The sequence below is a fragment of the Eumetopias jubatus genome, unplaced genomic scaffold, assembly GCF_037043125.1.
Source record: "Eumetopias jubatus isolate StellerSeaLion01/CBP00866 unplaced genomic scaffold, mEumJub1_p1.0 scaffold_5, whole genome shotgun sequence".
Taxonomy (NCBI): Eukaryota; Metazoa; Chordata; class Mammalia; order Carnivora; family Otariidae; genus Eumetopias; species Eumetopias jubatus.
The window spans coordinates 9977234-9983406 of record NW_028274811.1 but is presented as its reverse complement, the minus strand read 5'-3'; the positions used below and the strand labels follow the sequence as shown (position 1 = coordinate 9983406).

Below are 6173 nucleotides of genomic sequence, written 5' to 3'. Positions count from 1 at the left end.
TGTTGCCTGTGAAGTCCCTGTTTCTATAGATTGTCTCTGTAAATTTCTGTTGTATATCACTCTTGGGGGCTTTCTCCTTTTATAGACCCCCCCCCTTAATATTTCTTGCAGGGCCAGCTTAATGGGCACATATTCTTTCAGTTTCTGTTGGTCTTGGAAGCTCTGCATCTCTCCATCCATTCTAAATGACAGCTTTGCCGGATAAAGTATTCTTGGCTGCAAGTTTCTCTTTTAGTACCCTGAATATGTCTTGCCAGGCCTTTCTGGCTTGCCAGGTCTCTGTGGATAGGTCTGACGTTATTCTGATGTTCCTTCCTCTGTATGTAAGGAATCTCTTCCCCCTAACTACCCTTAAGATGGTTTCCTTGGTTCTAAGATTTACAAGTTTTACTATTACATGCCGGGGTGTTGGCCTGTTTTCCTTGATCTTGGGAGGGGTCCTCTCTGCCTCTAGGACACGAATGTTTGTTTCATTCCACAGATTAGGGAATTTCTCAGCTATGATTTGCTCAAATATATCTTCTAGTCCACTCTCTCTCCACCCCCTAGGGATCCCAATAATTCTGATATTGGAATGTTTCATGGTGTCACTTGTCTTTCTGATTCTATTTTCATGGATTCTGAGTTATTTTTCCCTGGCCTCCTCTTTTCTCTTTTTGTCTATTAAATGGTCTTCTAGGTCACTAATTCGTTCTTCTGCCTCACTTACTCTAGCTGTTAGATTATCTAGATTGGATTGGATCTCATTGATAGTATTTTTAAGTTCTGCCAATTCAGCTTTCATTTCTGCCCTTAGAGACTCTATGTTGCCATTAATTGATTTCTCCTTTCTAGCTATTTTCTTCACAACTGCTAGCCTGAATTCCATCTCCGACATCTTGGTTATATCTGAATCCATTTGTAAATCTGTGGCATAAATCATAGTCTCTGAGTCTCTTCTATTTTGGGGGTTCCTCCTCCTAGTCATTCTGTTGATGGGTGGTTGAGGGAATGTATGGAGTCCAAATTATTGACCACAACCCAAAAAAGATGCACCTGTTTTATAGGGACCTTAGGGTCGCTTGTCTCTTGTTCTCCCTGCCTGTCTTTTGGGGGAGGGGCTTGCTACACTGTTAGTCAGGCAACCCTGTTTGGGCAGAGTTGCCCTGCCCCTATGGTGGGGGATGGGCTCAGTGAAAACCGGTTTTTGGGGGATTTTGTTCTCTGGCTGTTTTCCCTGGCGGCTTTCCGCATCTCTTCTGAGAGTCAGTGCAGAAGAGACTGTTTCCAGCCCTCTCCTTCAGAGCAGAGAGATCACAGTTTGGTCTTCAGTGAGCTCTCCAGGCCACACTATTTCCATTTCTGTCTGTGCTGCTATAAACTGCAGCGTCCTGGGTTGTGCGCCCCTCCACAGTGCCCCCAGTCCTTGCCTCCAGGTCAGGGCTCACCTCTGCCCTTTGTGCTTCTAAAACTGCCAACCACCCCCAGTTTGCAGGTGCAGCCTCGCCATTCTGGTTTCCCAGAAAGGCCCTAAAATCCTTTCCCTACCGCTATCAGTCTGTGAGTCCGTGCCCCGTCCCCAGCGGTGTAGGATCCCCATGGCTGTCTCCCTCCCCCTTCCGTTTATCCTCCAATATCTGCCCATGGAATCACGGCTCCCTGCTTCATACCTCGAAACCAACTGCCTTCAATATTCTGTTTGTAGAGATCCAGATCTATCTTCTTACATCTCAGGCTGATTTTGTGGGTGTTCAGATTGGTCTGGTAGATATCCAGCTCAATTCCGGGCACTGGTTGGAATAGGGTCCTCTACTCCTCTGCCATCTCCCCCCCCCCGAATCAGGGTTATTAACAGAGATTAATTTTATCTGAGTGACCCATCTGTAGGGTAGGGCATACATGTAATTACCAAACATCTGCTTTTATCATCCTGTGAAGTACATTCCTCTCCTCCAAAATCCCAGACCCTCCTACCTGCTTCTCCTTAGCTCAGAATGGCATATATACCTCATTTTGCCTGACTATCTTTGGAATTTCCATGTCTATGTGGATTTCCCATACATACATCTATTAAATTTGATTTTCTCCTTTTAATCTGTCTTTTGTTGATTTTATATTCTCAATGTAGTTAGGACCTTGAATGAGACAGGAGTTCTTGCTCCCTGACACTATCCAACATAACAGATACATCATAGCAGATGCATGTGTCCCACTTCAGTAGATACTGACCTTTTTTTTGTAAGATTTTATGTATTTATTTGAGAGAGAGAGAGAGCAAGAGCATACAAGCTGGGGAGAGGCAGAGGGATAGGGAGAAGCAGACTTCCCACTGAACAGAGAACCCGACTCAGGGCTTGATCCCAGGACCCTGAGATCATGACCTGAGCCAAAGGCAGACACTTAACTGGCTGAGCCACCCAGGCACCCTGATAATGACCTTTTTAAAAAGTATTTGTACCACATCTCTGCTAATTTTTACTCTTTGTCATTTAACAATACAGGTGGGTATATGTTTAAACATATTATCTAAGTTTTATTTCTATTTATGTGTATTCTACATACATCATATTTGAGCACTGGTAAAGCTCACAAGATGGGGGTCTATAACATGGTAGATTTTCACTAAAAGAATTAATGAATGACGGCAAATGTAATTTGTAAACACAGTAAACTGTTCTTATTCGTTCAGTCTGAAAGTATTCATTGAGTATCTGCCAAGTGCCCACATAGAACAACACTAGTTAAAGTGCGAGACCATATCCCCATCTGTTCTTATCTGTTCCCAAACCTCCTATCCCTTAATATGTGTGTATTCAACACCACAAACCTAAAGGAATACAGTCAAGACAGTTTCCTGGCATACCAAATTTCCCATGTGCCAGAGAAGAGGCAGCTTTTACTATAAGACAAAGCAAACAAATAACAGAAACAAATATATATATGTGTATATATATATGTATATATATGTGTGTGTTATGTATTTTATATATATTATAGATATATATTATTAATATTATAGATATATATTATCTATAGATATAGATTTTAGATATATAGATTTTTTCATTTTTAATCACATACATTTTGTTATTTTAAATTTTAAAAAATCTTTAAAGTAAATATATATTTGAACATTATAATTTAACTGGCCTAATTATTTTAACATTCTTCCAAAAGAACTTTTGTAATTGATACTTTACTTTGGGTTAAATGAATCACTGCTCAGTTTTAACTTCTGAAGCATTTTCCTAACAGGACTTTGCTCAATGATGTAAGCCACAGTTGTTATCATTCTATAGCAGATGTTGTCTGTGTATGGTTTGGAGGCAGTCTTAGCCCTAGTGCACATAAGATTAATAGCATTTACTGTGTTGTGTACTGGGAATATCTGTAAGTTACTACCCAGGAATCAGAAAGAGAAAATACAACTGATCCATTTTCCACTGAATCTGAATACCGAATCTTGTGGCTTCGATTTTCTAGGGCATTTGCAACTTTGTTACTCTTAAGAGATGAGCTAATAATAATGGTGGATGCCCGTTTGGTCCTTTGTGATATGAAGTTTTCACATGTGATGATCTGCCTTTCTCATCCAGGGCCACTCCAGAGTAGATCACACATGAATCCCTATTCTGGGATGATGAGAAGCATCCCAGAGAAGACTAGCTTCTGAGGCATTCGGTGCATGACCACAGCAAGCACGTCTGGTGCTCATTTTCTTTAAGATGGCACAGAGCCAAGATTTAAACTAATATTCTAATTACAAGCCTGGTTCCTGCCGTCTGCGTCACTAATTCATAATTCAGAAAATGTATTCCAGCACAATAAGGCAACGCTGTGGATTCATCAAAGGTATAAATAGGTTAGCTTTTGTTTTCCATTTCATTCTTGAGCCCTCAGCCTTCTCTTCTCAGTCTACACTCTCTTCCAGCAACTGTCTCTCTTTCCATGGCTTTAGATAACATCTATACTATCAATAGGAGGATGAAGCCCAAGTTCATATATCCAGCCCAGACTTTAGCTGTCTGCTCCACGCCCATCCATTCAAATGCTTATTCCAAACTCAACACATAATAAGTGGATACGACCATCCTTTCCTTCAAATACCTTCCTTTGTCAGTGCACCCTCTTCAGTAAATGGCACCACTATCCAATTACTTGCTCTTACCAGTATTGTGTGCCATCCTTGACACCTCCGGTCACAAGGTCTTGTCAGGTGGGAATCCTAAACATCCCTCAGTTAATCTCATCTCCTTAGTCACTGCCATACTTCAAGGTACCATTGTTTCTCGTTGAGAATATTACAATAGACCCCTGATGGGTCTACCTGCTCTTAGCAGATTCCTTCTCCACATTGTGGGTACAGCCATCTCTTACACACAGAATGGATGATGTCTCTCCTTTCTGAAATCCTTTACTGCATTCCACTGTTCTTGGGAGGAAGTGGAGTTCAGGATCAGAATCCCGGTTCTAACCACTCAGTAGATATGGAACTTTGAACAGGTTATTTAATCCTTCTGATCTATTTCCTTACCTGTAAAATGGGGAAAACAATAGCATCTAGATGGTTGTGGGGAATAAATAAGTTAAAATATATCAAGCACTCCGAACAGTGGCTGGCTCCAAAAAGTGAATGAATGAATGGGAAAGAGAGAGAGAGAACTTCTAGAAAAAGAAGATTGTTCCCAACACCTGGTGTGATCAACCTCCTACTTTTTTCTCTAGCTCCACTTTGCACTATTCTCTTCATTAGCTATGCCATCTTTTATTTGGTTCCTCAAATGTCAAGTTTTCCAGAGCTTGAGGGTCTTCCACCAAGCGTTGCCTCACCTTGAACTGCTCTTACCGCCAATCACCATTGTCCCAACTCCTCTTTGAAGTGTCTATTTGTTCCTCAGTGAAACCTCCCAGCTCCTCAGCACATACCCCATCCAACTAGGTTGGATCCCCCATCGTATGCTCTGGCTAATAGAATTCATAAAGCTACAAGGGTCTGCAATATTTTACTATATTAATATAAGAAAAGGTTGTCTTCCTGCTAAAGACCTAAAAATAACCTGAAATCTGTTATCCTCAAAAATGAATATACTACAAATCATGTCAAACTGCCAGGTGGTCTGGATGACAAAGAATATATTCCTCTGTCTCAGCAATTTGTATGGGAAGAGAAATTTCTAAGCTTGAGATTCGGAGAGGCTCCACTTTCTACTATCTACTAAAGAGCAGTTCAGCAGCATTGCCCCAAACCTACACCAAAAGGGGACAAATCGATATTTACATTGTTGAGTGGGGTTTGGGGGAGGAGTAACAGGTCTTTCCATTTGAATATCCCAGCCCCTGATTTATTGATTCTATGGTAGGTTAGGATCTTACAGCATCTGCTCTTTGAGAGCCTAGACTATCTTTAGCCCTCGAGGGGTGTTAAACTAAATTCCATCTGTCCACAAATGGTGTGCAACTAGATTTTGGTGGGAAACTGCATTACTAGACCATGTATCATCTACAGACATCTCCTTCCAGGTAAATTAGTGGCTGAGTGAGGGAAGTCTTAGGACTTAGGGATATGTTGGGCTTGATGAATTATTACCAGTGAAAATTAATCCTGGAATTAACCCATCCTCCAATAGCTGATTTTCATCATAATGATTTCACATGTTTGGTTTTGAAAACAGATCCCCATTCCTAAAGAATTATGTTCTCTCAACTGGCCTATTCTGGTTTGTGCCTTACTCCATAGTGAGTGAATTAGACAATGAATAACAACATTAAATTATAAAGCTTTCTTTTGATGCTGTACATCTTTATAAGTTCTTATCACCTACAATTTCTTAGTCTCTCTGTATTGCTTTTTTTTTTTTTTTAACAAATAGGAACACTTCTATTAAATGACAGACTTCGCGTGTGTGTGATTGAGCCAGAGAGATGGGAGTTAAATTTTCACTTTTTGGAATGGAATTAGAAGCTGGCCACTTGACATTATGAAATGAGCATATACCAGAGAATGTGAGGAGCCTGGGCCCACATTGAGCTCTTAACCTATTGTCATCTGACCCTTTTATGAAGTCAGGTCATATAGCCTTTGGAAAAGGACCTACGCTTTGTTCCAAGACCAAAAGTCCTAATTCTCAGAGGTGGGTGAGCTTACATGAGTAAATGTCAGAATGTTTCTCTTCCCTATCCAGGAAGGGAGGCTG

At 40.9% G+C, this 6173-nt stretch overlaps 1 pseudogene; it reads right to left on the bottom strand.

Moving 5' to 3' along the window:
* Positions 1-3175: 3175 nt before the first annotated feature.
* Positions 3176-4838, bottom strand: LOC114200728 (protein SPO16 homolog pseudogene; annotated as a pseudogene).
* Between the last annotated feature and the right edge of the window lie 1335 nt (positions 4839-6173).